The following is a 20731-nucleotide window of genomic DNA, read 5'->3' on the forward strand; positions in this document are numbered from 1 at the left end:
TGTGTGAAGAGATGGTGGAGTCACTGAAGACTGGAGAAATTATAGGTTTTTATGGTCATTATTGTCACATGTTCAGTCTACAAAGAGATTCTTACTTTTATGTGCTAATAAACATGCAATTACATGGCTTTGGAGGGGTTTCCTACATAGGAAATCTGAGGAGTTAATAGGACAGCAATGGGTAAACAGAGTATTAATGAGACTTTCACCTGTGACGTGTGTGGTAAAAGCTGTGCAGTAGTTGAGACTGCAAAACTGGTTTGGAAATGTGACATTCAATGAACCTTCTAATTGTCCTTGCTCAGTTGTAAGCAAAATATACATATGGTTGTCTCCAGATGTATATTTTAGATGTCTGGCTCCATGAGACTACTGATGTGACTTCTGTGGAGCCCTTAGGCAGAAAAATGGACACTTGAGGGAGCTGGCAGGCAGTATAACATAATCTGGCACCACTCCTCATGTCGCTGCAATTGGATCTAATTTGTCACTGTGCTGGGCTTTTATGTGTAAGATTATATTCCAGATAAAACGGTCTATAATATAAACTAATGGTATGCACACACAACAGGATAAAAGGAGTGCTTTTAGGCCAGATTCAACCCTTCTAGGAACTGCAAGAGGCATGCCTTAAGTGATTATCTTCACAGACTATCTCATAATATATACATTATACATTATGATTAACTTTACCTTACCGATTTACTCACAAGCCAGTCAAAGCCACTCTGTTTTCAAATCACACATATTAAACACGTAAGATATTTACAACTCCAATTCATGTTGCATGGGTGGGAACACCAAGTCTTTGCAAGTAATGCATGCTGATGAAACATGTGAATGACTGATAGCCAATGAGAGAAAAACAGGAAAACTTTAAACATGGAGGCAAAAAAGGGAGCTTCTTTCTCCTGAATGTGATGGACTGCCCTGTCCAGGGTTGGTTTCTGCTTTGCTGCTAAGGTAGGCTGAACTGGATAACACTGACTTGATAATTACTGTAATGGATGGACCTGTATCGGCTGCTAAACTGCATATGGCTTTCTGTTTCCCCAGAACTCCCCTCCTGTTTTATGTGGTGGTTGGTTGCTAGGTAATAGTAGTCAGTCACACTGTATTGTACAGTTTCGCCTGCCTACTGTATCATTCACTTAGCACAGTATCTTGTTTGTTCAACATTATTATATTCTTTGGTTTGTGTGTAAGTGAAAGACACTATATAAAAGAAAAGAGTTTCTAGATGAATGGTTTACTGGGTAAATGGACAACAGAGCTGATATGACCTGTACCTTTATGGAGTAAAAAGTATAATTATGAGTAAGTAGATACTAGATGGATATGCACTTTCTAAGGCTGTGGATGGGAGAACTCACCAACAATAAGGGTGTTGTGGCTACATGGCTGTAGGCCCCAAATGTTTTTATCATTACTATGAAGTGTTGTGAATTATCAGTTTGTAAAATTTATTTCTTGTCCCTCTTGTGGTTAATATTAATTTTGTTTATGACAAATTATATATTTTTTATTATTTATCTGTCTGGTTAGGTTTTGGTCATTTTTATTTGTCTCTTAAGATGTTTATTATGATAATTATTATAATGTCTATTTACCGCATAGCCATTTTGTGTTCCTGTCGCAGACGCCTCTCTTGGTTATAGCAGGCATGGCCCGGCATGGCAAGATGGTTTACATCACTAGCGTGACACTATATATACTAGTGTGAAGCAGCTCCCAATATCTGTGACTGGATTCAGTTCTTTAAAAAGAAAAAACTAAACCATTCCTTCATTTCATGTTTATCTGTGAGTTCTTGCGTGCCTGTTTTTTGACTGTAACTTGGTTTTATACTTTGGCAAAAGTAATTTGATTCTTCTCATCTTCCTAGTTATGATCCTTCTTTTGTCTAGGACTTTAATTCATTTCTGGTCTCTCCTTCCTCACTGCCAGTTTCAAACCAGTACAGAAGCTGGCTACTCCACAGGCACTGGATTAATAAGAAGGTTATTGAGAAATTTATTCAGGCACTTATTTCATTTATTTATTCATACATTTATTGACTGCTGCAATGCAGTATTCACTGGCTGCTGAAATCATTCTTTATAGTTTTCACTTCATTCAAAATGCTGCTGTAAGAATTATTACAAGAACCAGAAAGCACAAACATATAACTCCAGATCTTAAATCCGTATTATCCTGGCTCCAGTTAAGTTTAGGGCAGATTTCAAAATCCTAATTTTAATTTATAGAGACTCAAATGGCTAACGTCCTGAACGTATCATTACTTACAAACCAGAGTGCACATTAAAATCTCAAGATGCTGGCCTACTTCTGATTCCAAGGATTAAAAAAAATAACAGTGGGAGATTATGGTTTTAGTTACAGGAGCTAACTACGAAGCTGTGGAACGATCTGCCTCCTACTATAAGTGGTGTCCCTTCAGTCTCAACTTTTAAAACCAGACTGAAGACTCGTTACATCAGTTTAACCTACCCTGACTAGAGCTCCTGATTAGTTCTACATACTGCATCTCAGTACTAAAATATAACTAATATGATAATTACTGTATATACTCTTACTAATCCTCCCCTGATCAGTTTCTTTTCTTAGTATCCTCATGTGTCCACTGATAGTGTTTGCCAGCCTATGAAAAAGAGCACTGGAATCATTGATTAGAAGGGTCCTTTCGTCATGTTGGCTGGCAATGCACATGATTTAGCTGTAGAATGGCCGATTGGAGAGAAGCAGTTTGTTGCATGAGGTTTCCAGGACTCTGACTTTTCATTTTCTGCTTTCCATTTATGTGAATTAATTTCTACTTTGTTTTGATGTATTTGAATAAGTCTATTCAAATATAAGTATTTAATGAGTGGTATAATCTATTCTTGCATTTTGTCTTGAGAGTTGCCACGATGCTGTGTGCCTGCACTTGGTGAGAAGCGATGTACAAGGACAAAGTAGTTTGTACTGTTGTATTGTGTTTCTGAGTTTTCACTGATAGAATAGCCATATAACTGTGTGAAGAGAATTATCTGTGTCCTGTTTTGTGTGTTGTATTTACCATTTTGTTTGTCACCAATTGCATGCACAACCTACCTGGAAGGGGATCTGTCTCTCTAAATTACCTTACCAAGATTTCTTCCATTTTTTCCCTATAAGGGTTTTTTCTTTTATCTTCTTAAGGAGTTCAGGCTATGAGGCTGTAAAAATACAGGGCCTGTTAAAGCCCACCGAGGCATTGCTTGTTTGATTTTAGGCTACACAAGAAATAAATTGTTCTTGTTGTCATGGTGGATAAGCAAAAGACTGGAAAATTTGATCAAGTCTGTTGCAAGTTTAGAAAGAGTGTCCACACTTGTACCACCAAATTTGCCTGGCTTTTTATATTTCATTGGAAATCTGGAACTTCGGAACAATGTTGAGTTCTGGAGACAGCTTTATGAATTTCTGGAGGCATTGTTGGCCTTGAATGTAGTACTCAAGATTGCCTAGGATGGGGTGTAAAGGTACGACAGCATCATAGCCTTTTTAAGGATGGGAAGTGGATTCAAATGAGCATTCAACTTACAATGTGGATGTGAGAGGCCAGGACTGAGCGAGACAAAGAGTGGAGGAAGGAAAAACAGAATCCCATGTAGTGCTTACTGGGTGAGAAAACTCACAACAGTGGACAGGCAGAGGTTCAATGGCTGTGTAGTAAAGCTCAGCGCTGCAGAAGTGTTTTTCTGTTTTTATTGTGTGTCAGGGGTGGCGACCCGTTTGGGACGCCCAGGAGGACCGGAGGAGGGCTTGCGCCTTCCCCAGACCATCTGTGGGCGGCCACCCTGGTACCTTTGGGGGCCACGGGTACAGAGCTTTGAAGCTCCATCCTGTAGGGGCCCGTGGTCACCACCAGGGGGTGCCCCTATGCGTTTGGAGCCCTGGACCTCAGCACTTCTGCCACACCAGGAAGTGCTGGGGGGAAGAAGAGCAGGGACACTCAGAGTGCTTCCGGAGAAGCAGCCGGCACTTACACCACACAGGGGTGTGTCGGCAGGCGTTTGCCGGAACCCACCTGGAGAAAATTTGGGTGATAATAAAAGGGGCCGCCTCCCTTCATTCGAGGCGAGAGTCGGGAATGGAGTGGACTGAGCTTGCTGGAGGACGCAAGGAGGCGGCCTGAAGAAGAGAAAGTAAGGCATTGTGTGGCCAGGACTTTGGGGGTTTTGTGGTGCACTTGTGACTGATACTATTGTAAATAAATGTGTTTGTGGGTGAAATGAATGTGTCCGCCTGTCTGTGTCTGAGCCAGCCTCCACATGTGTTACTTCGTGTCTGTCCTTTTCTGTAACCCTCCTGCCTTTTTTCTGCATATAATACACAGTATTTTATTGCTTGTTTCTCTTTGTCTTATTTTATGGTTAGGGACCACCTTGAAAGTGGCCTCTTCTATCACCCATGCTTCAGCCACAAACAGCAAATCATGTAAAAGATGAACTCTTTGTATTCAGGTTTCCCCTGTTGTTTTGGTCAAAAACTGACATTCTTCAAAGGCAAAATATAGTGTTGAGTTATCTAGTTTACTTGTTAGTTTGATTTTCTGGGCTGTGACCCTACAGTAAAGACAGCCTTTACTTGTACTATCAATACCCACTTGTTATATCTCACAATACAGAAATTGTAATTCTTCCTTGGCTGAGACCTGGTGTTTATGTAAGGCACTGAACTGCATCTGATGTCCTAACTTTGCTGTTTTAATAAAAATGTTGCTTAATGTAGGAAGTGCACCCCCTTTCCTAATAAAAAAAAAAAAAACAGGCAACTTACCCCTATCAAAATGTACTGTTTCCTATGAAAAAAGCAACTATCAGCCAAAAACAACTATGCATTGGCACATCTCCTTGTAACAGTGATAATATATTCCAAATCCGCATTAATGAAATAGCTGGCATTCAAATCCAGAGACAAATGTTAGATTCGTCTGTGTGCTTCGAACTCACCCAAGACTGGAATCACATCCAACATGCATCAATGCCCATTTAGTGGTTTGCCTTTTGCATAACAGACATGAATGCGCTGCCCAGATGGTGCGGTATGTATTTGTCTTCCTCTGTCTATAAGAACCCATTCATTCTGCTTCTGCACATTGTGGAATGCAAGCACTTAGAGAACAACCCCTATGAAGAGCACGTGAAAAGGCATTGGGTGATTACAAATTATTGTCATTATACCTTGCAGTGCCTGAAATCTATTGTAATCCCAATAAATGCAAAAATACAGTAGACAGGATAATGACATAGTGCAGGCAGCAGATAGATATCATAAGGAGAAGCAAAAATAATATAAGTAGAAATACTCAAGAGTTTGTACTGATTTGAAGAATATAGCATGAGGAATCACAAACAGTGGAATTAGAAAGTATTCAGACCCCTTCACTTTTGGCCCACTTTATTTTGTTATTAACTTAATTTTAAATGGATAAATTTGCCCCTTTTTCATCATCAATTTACATTCAATAACCCATAATGACAAAGTGAAAGGTTTCCAAATTTAATAAAAATCAGAAACCAAAAATATCTCATTCACATAAGTATTCAAACCCTTGATTCAGAACTTTGTAGAAACTTATTATGAGCAATTACAGCTTTGACTCTCCTTGGGTAAGTCTCTACAGCCTTTCCACACCTGGATTTGGGCGGTATATCTCATTCTACCTCACAGATCCTCTGAAGCACTGTTAGATTAGATGGTAAGAATCTGTAAACTGTCATCTTCAGGTCTCCCCACAAATGTTCTCTGGGGTTTATGTCTGATATTTGGCTGGGCCACTCAAGGACATTTTCTTAAAGCCATTCCAGCACTGACTTGACTATGTCTCCTGCTGAAAAGCGAACCATTGGCTTAGTGTGAAGGCGCATGCCCTCTTTCTCAAAGAATGTCTCTATGTTTGGTTGAATCCATCCTTCTCACAATTCTGACTAGTCTCCCTCTCCCTGCCCCTGAAAAGCACCCCAACAGCATGATGATGCCATCAACATGATTCACTAAAGGTATGTTATAGAGCAGGTATTGGGAAGTGCCTGGTCTTCTCCAGACAACCTGCTTAGAGTTCTGCCCAAAGAGTTCAACATTTGCTTCATCAGACCAGGGAATCATTTTCTTCATGTTCTCAAAATCAGACCAGGGAATTGTTTTCTTCATTTTCTCAAAATCCTTTAAATATTATTTCTCAAACTGCAAGTAGGTTGTCATATGCCATTTACTCAAGAGTGGCTCCCATCTGATTGATGGAATGCTGCTGAAATGGTTGTCCTTCTGGCAGGTTCTCCCATCTCAGCAGAGGACTTCTGAAGAACTGTTAGAGTAACCATTGTGTTCTTAGTCACCACCCTGACAGAAATCCATCTTGCCTGGTAAATCAGATTATCCATACGGCCAACTCATTGAACAGTCCTGGTGATTCAAAATGTCTTCCATTTCACAATTACAGAGTTCACTGTGCTCCTGGGAACACATAACGATGAAGAAATCATCTATATGTGTCTGGCCATCTGACCAAAAAATTAGATCTGTAAGAATGGAAGATGGTCAGCGCTGTTATTCCACAAAGAATAAGTGGGACCCTGCAGTCTGACCCTTGAAGCTGTCTTGAATCTCAGCACAGTAGTTCAGGACATGTTGGCTGAGCAGCCGCTTGGAATCATTTTTCTTTTATTTTTGGTTTAAGTGGACCAGGAGATGAAGGAATAACAGACTAATTAATAGGTACCAAGAGGAATAAACCAAACATCAAAACCAGAGACCACACATTGCTTCTGTATTCAACTATGACCAAAGATCCTAACACATTTTTTTCCTTATCCCTACCTTCACTAATCAAGTGTTTTGATTTTTTTTTTTTTGGTCAGGATAAGCAGTGTGCCTCCATTTTATATAGGCAGAGGGTGATGACTTAGTACAGTCATGAGATATCCGTGGCATGGTATGATTGAGTAAGCTACATCCACACTACATGTTTTTGTCTTTCGCAGACATTATCCTAATTTAACCCCCTAAAGTAGACACTTTTGAAAATGGTCTTCAGTGTCGCAGTGGGGATGAATGAAAATGGCGAGTTTTGAAAATACAGACTCTAAATGTACTCTGATAGGTTTGTACTTATTACATGGCCCTTCTGTGCTTGGATCCTGTTCACTGCAATGTCTTGTTTCCTGATTGATCTCCCTTCATGGAAGAAAGCCATATTCCAACATGGTGAATGTTTATATTCGTGTGTTACTCTAAATAACTATTCCACCTCATTATCCATCCAAACAACACAATCTATTCTTTTGTTTTTCGCGTTGCTGTTTTCCATGTGTAAATACATCCTGCAAATGAACGTCTAGCATGCAATACACTTCTTCTTCCTGTTACAACTAAAGTGCATGTGCCCAATGTAGGTGATGGACTATGTGATGTTTTTGGTTGTTCTAGATACTTCAGCAAACAATGTGAAAATGCTAGTGTGGACAGAGATCCATTTTGTTTAAAAATGCAATTTTTAAATTAAAATTTAGTAATGTGATGTAGCCTTAAAATGTTTTTTGTTGGTAGAAATAATCTCTATTAATATTACCGAATATCAATCACAAGATTCCTGTCATCTCTGGCAGTAACGCAACCTGCCGTAATCTTCATGTATTGTGTTTCCAATGCCTGGAGGTGCTTTCCATCGACATTGGAATAGAGAAAGCTGCTCACTCATTTCAGGCAAACCCACAAAGAGCAGGGGGCTGCAGATTTTTGTATACAAAACATAAATAAGATCAAGATAGAAAAGGATGCATCACTATCCCATTGACTTGCAATCAGATATGCTACCATTTGAGCTCTTCTGCATCTGGTAGACATGGAGTAAAATGACACTTCCAACCATTAAATCTGAAACATCATCTCAGTTTCTATCCTATTTTGTAGGGTTAATTAAACTTTTTTTTCTTTTTTTATTGTGGATGGGAACAGAAATGGGGTAGGGGTTATTCTGAAATATGTCAAAAGTGTTTTGAAGGTGAAAAGGGTGTCAGACAGAGTAATGATTATGAAGAAATTGGAGGCAGCATAGGATGGTGGTCTGTAGGATGATATTGGAGATCAAGAAGAAGATGGAGATAGTGAGAGCAGAGCCAAGGATCAAATGGTGGAAGTTGAAAAAGGAATACTGCAAGGTTGGGTTCAGGGAGAAGGTCAGACAGGCACTGGGTGCCAGTGAAGAGTTGCCAGACAGCTGGGCAACTCCAGAAGAATTAGCAAGGGTGACAGCAAGAAGGGTGCTTGGCATAACATCTGGACAGAGGAAGGAGGAAAAGGACTCCTGGTGGTGGAATGGGGAAGTAATTGAGAGTATACAGAGGAAGAGGATGGGGAAGAAGAAGTGGGATAGTCAGAGAGATGCAGAAAGTAGACAAGACTACAAGGAGATAAGGCTCAAGGTAAAGAGAGAGGTGGCGAAGGCTAAAGAAAAGGTGTATGATAAGTTATATGAGAGGTTGGACACTAAAGAGGGAGAAAAGGACCTCTACTGATTGGCTAGATAGAGGGACCGAGCTGGGAAAGATGTGCAGCAGGTTAGGGCGATAAAGGATAAAGATGGAAACATATTCACAAGCAAAGAGAGTGTGTTGAGCAGATGAAAAAGGTACTTTGAGAAGCTGATGAATGAACAGAATGAGGGAGAGAAGGTTGGATGATGTGGAGAGAGTGAATCAGGAAGTGCAACAGATTAGCAAGGAGGAAGTAAGGACAACCATGAAGAGGATGAAGAATGGAAAGGCGACTGGTCTAGATGACATACCTGTGGAAGCATGGAGGTGGTTAGGAGAAATTGCAGTGGAGTTTCTAACCAGATTGTTTAAAGGAATCTTGGAAAGTGAGATGATGAATTTTGAAGAGGATAGAGTGGAAGTTTGGTTAAGAAGGGAGGTGATGATTTGTGAGCAGCAGTATGGTTTCATGCCATGAAAGAGGACCACAGATGCGATGTTTGCTCTGAGGTTGTTGATGGAGAAGTATAGAGAAGCCCAGAAGAATTTGCATTGCGTCTTTGTGGACCTGGAAAAAGCATATGACAGGGTGCTTCAAGAGGAGATGTGGTTTTGTATGAGGAAGTTTGGAGTGGCAGAGAAGTACGTAAGAGATGTACAGGACATGTACGAGGGAAGCGTGACAGTGGTGGGATCTGTGGTAGGAGTGACGGATGCATTCAACGTGGAGGTGAGACAACATCAGGGATCGGCTCTGAGTCCTTTCTTATTTGCAATGGTGATGGACAGGTTGACAGAGGAAATTACACGAGTTCCCGTGGACCATGATGTTTGCTGATGACATTGTCATCTGTAGTAATAGTAGGGAGCAGGCTGAGGAGTCCCTGGACAGGTGGGAATATGGCCTAGAGGGGAGAGCAATGTGAAGAAGAAAGAGAAGAATTAAACTTTTTAGTAAGGTTGGGTTTTTTTGAACCTCAGGGCTATGATATGAATCTATTTGGTTTTTTGCAAGTAGGCAAGAATTTCTTGTTAGTTAGTCAGTGAGTCAAACAGAGACATTTAGCTTTATAAATTATACACAGATTATGCTTGTTACACACCTGGCTTTTAAGTTAGTTTTTAGTTTTGTAATGTAATAACATGTTCAGCATTCTGAGTGTGTATACTGATATTTTAGATAATATTCCTTATTAAAATAGAGTCCTGTTTAACGGAACATGTTTGATGAGTATACAATACTGGTATGAGTAAGCGCAGCTTAAGAATTTAGGGGGAGGAGGGTTTCTTTCATCCCAACCAGTGACGCTTAGTTTCTAAACACTAAGCCACTGATCTGTAGTAATCACAAAAAAAGGTCCTAAGGGAGTAAGTGTTTTATCAATCTGTCCGAGACCCTGCGAGGGTGGCTCTATACTCTTAAATTTCTGACATTACAGTATGTTCTTGTTAACGGCTAGTTTTAGATAAATGTCTAGTATAAACTGCCACAAAATATTTTTGTGACTTTTGCCACAAAACATGATGTACTGGTTGTGACCTTCAGTGTACACCAGCAAACATTCTGAAATACTTATATTTAAAGCACGCTAAGCTGCACTTGTGGCCCACAGCCCGATCTTAAACCCCATCAGCACTTCACACCAGCTAGTTGCAGAGAATGTCAAACCCATGTCAGCTTGGAGCAATTACTAAAATTGAAAACGTGCCTTCCTGTGACTTGTGACATTGCTAATAGCTTCCAATATTAATACACTTTTTTGGCAGCTTTAGGCTGTATGCTGCTGTTTGCATTATTGAACAACCACAACACTGAAAGAGCATGGACTTTCTCATCAAACAGGCGAATAAAATATCCAGAGATCTGGCCTGCACAGTTTAATTTGATGTATTTTCACACGGCTGTGATTATTAAAACGTACAGCTTTAAAGCTGAGATCTAAGACACGCAGATCCTGGGAACGGAGTGACATCTTTTCATGTTTCCTAGTAAAAGACAAAAAGAATGCCTTTAAAAAATGTTCCCACAAACTGTCACATTTTTTCTTCTTTTCCTCAAAAACTAAATTTCACTTGTGTGGCAGGAAGATACAAATAAATACTACCTACAGTATATGCTGCACCATCACTTACAGTAAATTTACATTTGAGAAGAAACATGAAATTGAAGATGACATTAACAAGTTTAATACAGCAGCATGTAATATTAAAATTCTATCTATCTATCTATCTATCTATCTATCTATCTATCTATCTATCTATAGCCAGCAACCATAATATAATATAATATAATATAATATAATATAATATAATATAATATAATATAATATAATATGAATGAACTAGAACTCAGGCCAGGATTGATTCCTTGTTTGCACCCAGTGCTGCCAGAATAACATCTTGTCCTCTACTTGTTCTTCATTTCTGACCCCTGGCGTGGTTATATCTCTTTCTCGCAGGACGGATAATGCTGCTCGCGTTGTGAAGGGGGTGCTGCTGAACACACGCTAAGGAGATGCCGTTGGATCATCTGCCGTCTTTCTGCTGCTGGCGAGCTGCCTGTTCTGCTTGTCTCACTGCCTGATTATTTCAAAGCTTGTACAGCAGCTGTCCTTTTGCCACTTCCTGTCTCTGCCACTCACATTGTAAAGAGGGGGAGGGTTAGGGTGGCTGAATGCACGCGAAGGAGAAGTGGTCGGATCATCGGCTGGCTTTCTGCTGCTGGCGAGCTGCGCGTTTTGCTTGTCGCTTGTCATTGTTTTAAGAGCTGGGAGCAAATGATGCGTGTCTGCCAAAAGCAATCCAACAACTGCTAGGTTAGATGTCCATGGACTTGTTTTAAATGATGGCTCACTGCCTTGTCTCTCGTGATGTTGTAAAAACAATATTTGTCCTTTATTTCCGACCTCGGGCATTGTTAAATCTCTTTCTCGCAGGATGTATAATGCTGCACATGTTGTGAAGGTGGGTCGGCTGAACGCACGCTAAGAAGATGCCATCGGATCATCTGCTGTCTTTCTGTTGCTGCTGCTGCCTGTCAATCATTTTAAAGCCTGTACAGCCGCTGTACTTTTTGCCACTTCATGTCTCTGCCCCTCGCGTTGTGAAGAGGGGGGTTAGGGTGGCTGAATGCACGCAAGGAGAAGCGGTCGGATCATCTGCTGGCTTTCTACTGCTGGCAAGCTGCTTGTTTTGCTTGTCGTTGTTTTAAAGTTAAAGTGTTTAAGTTAAAGTGTCTCTCGCGGGACTTCAAATTGTCTTCCGAGAAGATCACGTCTCGTCTCCCTAGTCTGCCTCCCCAAGATTTATTTTTATAATAGATAGATTATATTATAACTTTTTAAAGTTAGTAGTGCTTTATTTTAGAATTGTTTGCACAGACAAATAGGGTTACTCTATGTATATATTGCACTACTGCTTTTCCTTCATAATGTCAGTCATATTTAATAGCATTACATAGTGAGAAATGAGAGCATGTACCCCCAGATTGTACTGTTTTATACAATCTTGTACAGTCATACACATGCCAAGATCTTCACTTCTTCAAGGGCCTTGTCATCACATCCAATCCATTTGTCTTCTTTGAGGGCTCCAAAGATCTCAGTCTGAAGCAGCAAAATCTTGGCTTTTGGGATGGGAAAAAACAGTCACCCAAGGTTTTGTGATTTCTTCCTCTGTTTTCAGACTTGGGTGTTATTTCAGCTGCATTTTTGTGAGGCTAGAATCTCCTTGAACTCACATGGCATAATGTCATCCAAACTGTCTCCTAAAAGAAGAGCGACCATAACTTTGCCTGCTAAAGGGGTAACCTTCAATTTGTTTTGGTCTCTTTAAAATGATGAAATCATGTGTCATCCTCAGTGGTGATGCATTGAAAAGCAGACATCTCTGAAAGGTGGCGTCACTTTTTGGACCAGAGCGACAATCAGTTCAGAGCTCCCCAAAGTGTAACGTTACCTTCCAGGCTGTTTTCAAGGTGATATTTCAGTTGTTGGTCCCTCAAGCCCCAATTTTTATTGTTTAAATCTATTTTTGTTCTGCACGTTAAAAATGGACAGCCTGGCCGGTGCCCCAACTTTTCTTTGGTACTGTTGTCATGTTTGTCTCTCAACTTTTCCTTAGGTGACTGCATTCCTTTATTGTGGGAACTGACATCCTTCACATCTTCTACAACTCTGTGATGGTCAGTGTGATTTTCTATGCTGTGGTGTGTTGGTTTGGCAACATCACTTGAAGAGAGGGTCACTGAATCAACAAGCCAATTAAAATGGCAGGCTCAGTTATGTAACACGCTCTGGACCCCCTGGAGGTTGTAGCAAAGAAGAGAATTAAAACAAAACTGCCATTATGAACAATGCTGCACATCCTCTCTCTGACGCACTGACACTGAGGACTTTCAGCCAATGAATCATTCAGCAGAAGTGTGTCAAGAAACGGTACACAACGGTATAACAACAGCAATACAACTGTATAATGCTGCACTGGAACCTGGACTGCCAAGTCAGAAGTTTTTCTTTTTAAATTTCTTGTTTTTCAGTCTTTCTGGTGTGTGCTCAGACAAAACTGTGTGCGTATATATACAGTACAGGCCAAAAGTTTGGACACACCTCCTCATTCAATGTGTTTTCTTTATTTTCATGACCATTTACATTGGTAGATTCTCACTGAAGGCATCAAAACTATGAATGAACACATGTGGAGTTATGTACTTAACAAAAAAAGGTGAAATAACTGAAAACATGTTTTATATTCTAGTTTCTTCAAAATAGCCACCCTTTGCTCTGATGACTGCTTCGCACACTCTTGGCATTCTCTCGATGAGCTTCAACAGGTAGTCACCTGAAATGGTTCTATCTATCTATCTATCTATCTATCTATCTATCTATCTATCTATCTATCTATCTATCTATCTATCTATCTATCTATCTATCTATCTATCCATCCAACAGGAGGAACTACTGTATGTGAAAGTTATGCATACTAGTCAGACCTTTTCTCGACAGTCTTATGGTTCTGGTCACTTTTACTACATGATAGAAATTGTAGCAAAGCTGTTGAAAAGGTCAAAACAGTATAAAATATAGGCTTATGTGTTTAATTTGAGCAAAGCTAGTTGATCAAAGGTTTTCTTACAGAGAACTGACAAGAAGCTTTGTAGGAGAGAAAAAACAAAACTTTTTCACACAACGGCTTGTCAGTGAAGCGTTCTACCCAGTGGTCTCCTTGGAGTGCTAACAAGATACTTGAAAGTATTTAACATGGTTTTAATTAGATGAACCTACTTTGAAATATAAGACATTCAGCGAAGGTATATCTGTCGCCCTCTTACAAAGCTACCTTTGAGAATTCCCAATGAACAGCTTCAAATTCCTACTAACACAAGGTGTGCATTCATTCATTTAGTTTACTGGCTCAACTTGATACAAAGCAGCATTCCACACAAGATGGGAGCCAACCCTGGACAACACATCGGTCAGTCACAGGACACTCATATCTATACACTCTAAATGACAATAAGTGGAATGCAAATCTGGTGAAGACAAAGACATATTGATGAAGTGTTATTGCATGAGTAAATTTACCAATGTGGGTACACATCCATTCTTTCCATGAATTAATACACATTCTACAATTAGATTTTAATACAAATTATAAAAAAAAAGTTTTTGTTGCAGAAATCTGCGCAGCTCCTGTATGAATGAGTATGTGTAATACTTTTTTTTTTGTTTGGCTATCTCTATGCTGCTCTGGCTTCAATCAAAGTGCTTTGTTTTCTAATAGCCAGTTCTCACGGATGTGACCAAGGAAATCTGACTGCTCTGGAATCTCCCCCAAGTTGTGGTCAAGACTTACTGGTCAGTGTTGAAATGCATACTGTGTGATTTCACTGTCCAGCCTGCTAACGCCCAGGGTGGGATGGCGCCCTCCGTGTGGATGGTTTTAGTGGTTTAGGAAAAGAGATCCATGTAATTTGATGGTATTCTGTTGTTTGAAAAGATGACATGCTTATTTACAGTTCCTTATGCTGAATGCATACTATTGCTTGACTTCATACTGTGAAGTTTAGCCAAAAACACAACTCTGTTGGCATAGCATTGAGTTACGACAGCCTTTTACTAATATTCTCAAGATGGAGCACTGTCCTAATGCTGTGTAGTGTGGGCAGGTAAAAGATGATTTTCTCTTTAGATGTTTAAGTTAACAGAACAGATCTGCTATTGACTGAGAACACCTAGATTAGGTATTGAAATACAACTTTGGACCAAAGAGAAATTCTCTAAAGCACCATAAACCTAATTCAAATTTCTTATTTTACAAATGAATATATGCAAATTTTTATAATCTTTACAAAACAAGCATTCAGGACAACTACTAATGTACTCTCTGTTTACTCCTAAATTCCAAAGAAATGCAAGCTAGGTAAAGCATTATCATTAAAGATCACTGTACATACCCATCTAAGGTGCCCAATACTTCTAGCATCATCTATGACTCTCTAGGACCTCACAATTACAGTATATTGAGTGGGCTCAGAAAATGCATGGTGTAAATTAAGTGCCGATGTCAAGCAGTTGAGATACCGACCTGATAAAGCCTTTCCTACTAAATGATGGAACAAAACGGAAAACAAATAAAAGTCCAAAATAGTCAGGTCTTTAAACAGAAAGAAAAACAAGTAAAAGTCCACAATAATCAGGTCTTTTAAGAGAAAGGATTAAAGGTATTTCTACAGACTTGTATATTTCCTACCATTCATGGGTTCTTCAAATGAACACACTGACTTCTGCATTTGCAGGTTTTAAATTTGGTCCAGGTTAGAAGAGGTAAGACTTCCCATATGGCCGTGGAAGTGAAAGTGAAGAACAAGTTTGGGAGTTTTTTTTCTTGTCTTCTTAGGAAGTCAAGACTAGGGGGTCTGTCAAAAAACAGGTCCAGACATTCCTTGAATTATTTTGGGCTATACAAGAAATAAATTGTTGTTGTAAGTGACAGTGACAGTGCCTCCACTCTCTCAGGAAGTGTGTCCTGAGGGCCCTGAAGACACAACCTAAGCATGTGTGTCCAACAATAGATGGAACACAACTAGGGGAAATCCTTCCATTACCTTGCACTCTCTTTATTTTTATCCCATTCAGTCATATATCTCACCTATAACAAAAGAAATAGAATTGTGAATTTATTTGTTTGCCAAGCGATTTGTGCCAAAATGACATATAATTTAATGTGTGCTGGAACACATCATATACAACAGTGACATGCGGTGAAGTTCATGGCGGGTGAGGCACGGATTTCTTCAGAGTCAGATTTACAAATATATGAACATAAAAGAGTAGCTTATTCACTATACAATTGGCTGCATCCACATTGACTACTGGTTATGTTTCATATCTCATCTGCATTCTTTACACACAGATACTGTAGGTAAGGCACATATTTGGCTAAGAAAGAATGTTACATTAATAGCGGCAAGAGAGAGCGCATTTGCTCTGCACCCTCCATGTGTTCTAAATTTGCCGTTGCAATTCCACAATTCATACTCAATTCAGTATGAATGAAAGTATAGTGTGGTGTACAAAAAACACTGATTTCAATTTCAACCTTAATTGAAATATGTAGTTGTTTTTAAAAGCTTTTAATTCTGATGCTTTAATCAATTTTAATACAGAATATTCAACAAAATGATAACAAGAAAAACAAAAGAATATTTTATTGAAGGTCAAAATTTACTTTTTAAATATTGTTTTTTTCTTAGTCTGATCCCATTTTTTATAAAATTGAAAACAGTTTATTGTCTTACCTTCATTTGTAAATAAAGTCCATGCGCCTATCATTCTCCACGAAAATCTCCATCACTTTCTTGTAAAAGTCCTCCTTATTTTCCTTTAGTTTTAAAAGTCTTAATCTTCCATTTAGGCAGCCAGTCAGAACAAAAAATAAAAATAAATGGACTGGTGCAGTGCACGTGACTTTCTGATATCACTAACTTATTGGCGCCCAGAGCCACTGCGTAGAAGAAAAGCAGCAACAAGCACCTGTTGGGCTCACATCAGCCGCCTTCTGTGCGGCACGGTACTGTCTGCCTCACCTTGTGTCTTTTTACTCCTGTTTTATGTCAGATCAGAAAGATTAAATAGGTCACACACATTCATTAAAGATATTAGCCAGACTGTGGAAAGTCAGGGTGTATTACAAATGTGTCTGCAAACATTATATAAGCGACATGCAAAGAGACAGCAACAGGCATGCGCCAATTGCATTAACCTAATGTGTGATGGACAGCGCAGTCCAAGGTGAGGTTTGGCTTGTTGCTGCCACATTTGCATTTCCTCCGTTGTATTTGAACAGGAATTGCACAAAGTCAGCAATTTTGACTATAAAAATGATCAAAATTATTGGAATCATACAGAAAACAAATTTATAGCACAGACCAGTGGATAAATTTATTGTATGTTACCATTATTAGTTTTTTTACTTTTCATGATGACAGGTGAGGCGGTGAGGAGACATATTTATGAGCTGAGTTCCAGATTGCAGTTGCTGATCTCATCCCTGGATCATGTAAATTTCCATGAATGAAAATCGCTGCATTACAACTTTCCAGTATTGTCGTGCTTTCGCTTTTCTGAAAACCAATTGTGTGTTGCCTGACAAAACTGGTGCTGTACGAAGGGTCCACGGGTATAGCAAGTTCAGCAACAATCTCTGGCCTTTTTCATTTTCCATTCTGTTGTGGTGCATACAATATGAGACATCAAACAGATGAGCTTCATCATCAAGTCCTTCCATGAGAACCGTAAATACAAAGAGGACTGTTTCATTTATGTTAGGTAGAATGCCCAGAGGGGACTGGACGGTCACATGGTCTGGATCCCCTGCAGATTTTTTTTTTTTTGTTTGTTTTTTTTTGTCCTCCCTGGCCATCGGACCTTACTTTTATTCTATGTTAATTAGTGTTGTCTTATTTTAATTCTTACTTTGTCTTTTATTTATCTTTTCTTCATCATGTAAAGCACTTTGAGCTAAATTATTTGTATGAAAATGTGCTATATAAATAAATGTTGTTGTTGTTGTTTGTGAGGTACAAAACACTTGAGTTCCTTATTCCTTGCTGCTGCATTCTATGCATTGTATGTCCAGAGGAGCATTCATCGGTTGTCAGCACTCATGCATAATTCGTGGATTTCCTGGGTATGTCAGACTAGTTGACTAATCTTCATGGGAATGAACTGCTGATTACCTCTAACTAGTGAAGATTAGGCACGGTAAATGAAGGCTACAACTGAAAATCACTGGAATGGTCATCTAATGTGACATAGCCTTAAGTCTTAAAGACAGAGTGAATCATGTACTCAAGGGCAGAGATAGTAACAACATTTATTTCTATAGCATATTTTTATACAAGAAATGTAGCTCAAAATGTTTTACACAATATAAAAGATGAGTTACAAGAGAAAAAAAACAGCAAGGTAAAATTAGATAATTATATATAAGGGACATTCAAAATATTTCTACACTTTTATATTTTCGTTGGAAACTGTGAAGGCGGGAAGAGTAGTAATTGGTCGTGTCTGAGAATGTCATGTGACTGGGAAAATTGCATCGGAAAGGAAGGTGACTACACCTACATAGAAAAGTGATGTAATTTGTTTTTACATTACTATGGTGGTGTGCATGGACACAGAGGTTCGGTGCTCTTAATTTCAGTGTTTAGCATGTATGTGTGTGCTAATATTACTACTTGTTTTACCTGCATCTTGTCGAGCTGACAATATCTACGGCCGACAGGAACTTCTTAGGATCGGATTGTGCAGCAAGGGGAGTGTTTCTTCAGAGTTTCTCCGCTCCCACGACATTCCGGCAGATATAGCGAGGAGTCCCAGCTGTCTGTGAATTATCATCCCTGCGGGCAGGTGACGGAGGCAGCGCAGAAAAAGAAAACAAAAGCGAGGCTGCAGGGCTGGCTAGTGAGGTTATGTAGGCAGCCTGTTAAACCACCACTCCCCAGTGGTTTTCTCACCAATGCCAGATCTCTCGTCAACAAAATCGATGAACTGAGGCTACAGGTGGCAACAGATAACATCGTAAAGAACAGTTGCATTCTGTTGATCACAGAATCCTGGCTTCACTCATTGATTCCCGACTCTGCTATCCAGCTAAAAGGCTACACTGCACAATGCCATGACAGGACCAGTGACACCGGTAAGAGCAGAGGAGGTGGGATGTGTGTGTATGTAAATAATAACTGGTGTACTAATACAGTGACTGTAGACAGTTACTGCTCCCTGAACCTGGAGTATGTGACTGTTAGATGCAGACCCATATATCTCCCTAGAGTGTTTACCGTGGTCTTGATTACCGCTGTTTACATAGCACCGGAAGCTAATGCAAACTCGGCTATTGAACTTTTACAACGCAGTATTAGCAGTCAGCTGACCAAGCACCCTGATGCTGTGTATATCGTTGCTAGGGACTTTAACCATGTGGATTTAAAAACTAAATTCCATCAGCACATCTAGTGTGCCACCAGAGGAGCTAACGCATTGTATAAAGTCTACACAAACATTAAACAGGGCTACAGGACTACACTGCTAACTCACCTGGGCCACTCTGACTACATGTCACTGTTTTTAATTCCAGCATACATCCCACTCAGGAAAACTGCCCCTAACAGCACAAGGACAGTTAAAACTTGGCCAGATGGAGCTTCTCAGCAGCTGCAGGACTGTTTCAATAGGACCAAATGGGACATTTTTGAACACCCAGATGTTGAAGTGTTAAGTGACAGCGTACTGTGTTATATTAAGAACTGCACAGACACTGTTACAGTGGATAAACGTATCCGGATCTACCCCAATCAGAAGCTCTAGATGACCAGGGAAGTCCAGAGGCTGCTGAAAGAGAGGAACACTGCCTTCAGATGTGGTGACAAGGCCCTCTACAGCACAGCCCGCGCCAGCCTAAAGAGGGGCATCTGAGAGGTCAAGTCAGACTATAAAAAGAAGATCGAGGAATACCTGGATAGCAACAATGGCAGGTAAGTGTGGATGGGTGTCCAGCATATGACCAACTACAGGACCAATCCTGGAGCTGTGGGAGGTGATTTATCGCTGGCTGAGGAAATGAACCACTACTTTGCCTGGTTTGAAGTGGATCCACCAGAGACAGCCAGAACCCATCCAGAAACCAACAACAGTCCCATCATCACGCTGCGGGCTGTCAACTCACGAAAGGCAACTGGACCTGACGGCATCTCAGGACGCGTGCTGAAAGACTGTGCAGACCAACTGGCTGGGGTCTTCACCAGGATATTCAATCAGTCCACTGTGGCATCCTGCCTGAAATCCTCTTTTATAGTGCCTGTGGCCAAGAAACAGACCATCACCAGTCTTAATGACTACAGGCCAGTTGCACTGACCCCCGTGGTTATGAAGTGCTTTGAGAAGCTCATCAGGAACCACACCATGTCATTCATTCCCCCCATGCTTGATCCACACCAGTTTGCCTACGGAGGATGCTGTGGCCACTGTTCTCCATGCTGTTCTGTCCCACTTGGAGCAGCAGGGGAGCTATGCACGGCTGCTCTTAGTAGACTTCAGCTCTGCGTTTAATACCATCTTACCCCACAGACTGGTGACCAAACTGTCAGACATAGGACTTCCACACTCCACCTGCCTTTGGATCAAGGACTTTCTGAGTGATCGCACTCACAGTATTAGAATGGGCCCCTGCTTCTCCAAACCCATCAGCCTCAGCACTGGCTCTCCATAGGGCTGTGTGCGGAGCCCCCTGCTCTATACCCTCTACACCCATGATTTCATTCCTGCCCACCACAGTAACAACATTGTTAAGTTCGCTGATGACACCATGGTAGAAGGGCTCATCTCTGGGGGAGATTAGTCCACCTACAGGGATGAGGTGGAGTGGCTAGAAACGTGGTGTAGGAGTAACAACTTGCTCCTAAATATAGCCAAGATCAAGGAGCTCATCGTGGACTTCAGGAAGACAGCAGACAACATCCAGCCACTTATCATCAATGGGGACTGTGTGGAGAGGGTCTCAGACTTCCGCTTCTTGGGAGTCACCATTAGGGAGGACTTGACCTGGGGAACACACAGTGCTGAGGTAGTGAAGAAGGCCCAAAAGAGACTCTACTTCCTGAGGGTGTTAAAAAAGAACAACATCCCTGAGAAACTGCTGGTGTCCTTTTACCGCTGCACAGTAGAGAGTATCCT

This window comes from Polypterus senegalus, chromosome 4, assembly GCF_016835505.1.
Source record: "Polypterus senegalus isolate Bchr_013 chromosome 4, ASM1683550v1, whole genome shotgun sequence".
Classification (NCBI taxonomy): Eukaryota; Metazoa; Chordata; class Cladistia; order Polypteriformes; family Polypteridae; genus Polypterus; species Polypterus senegalus.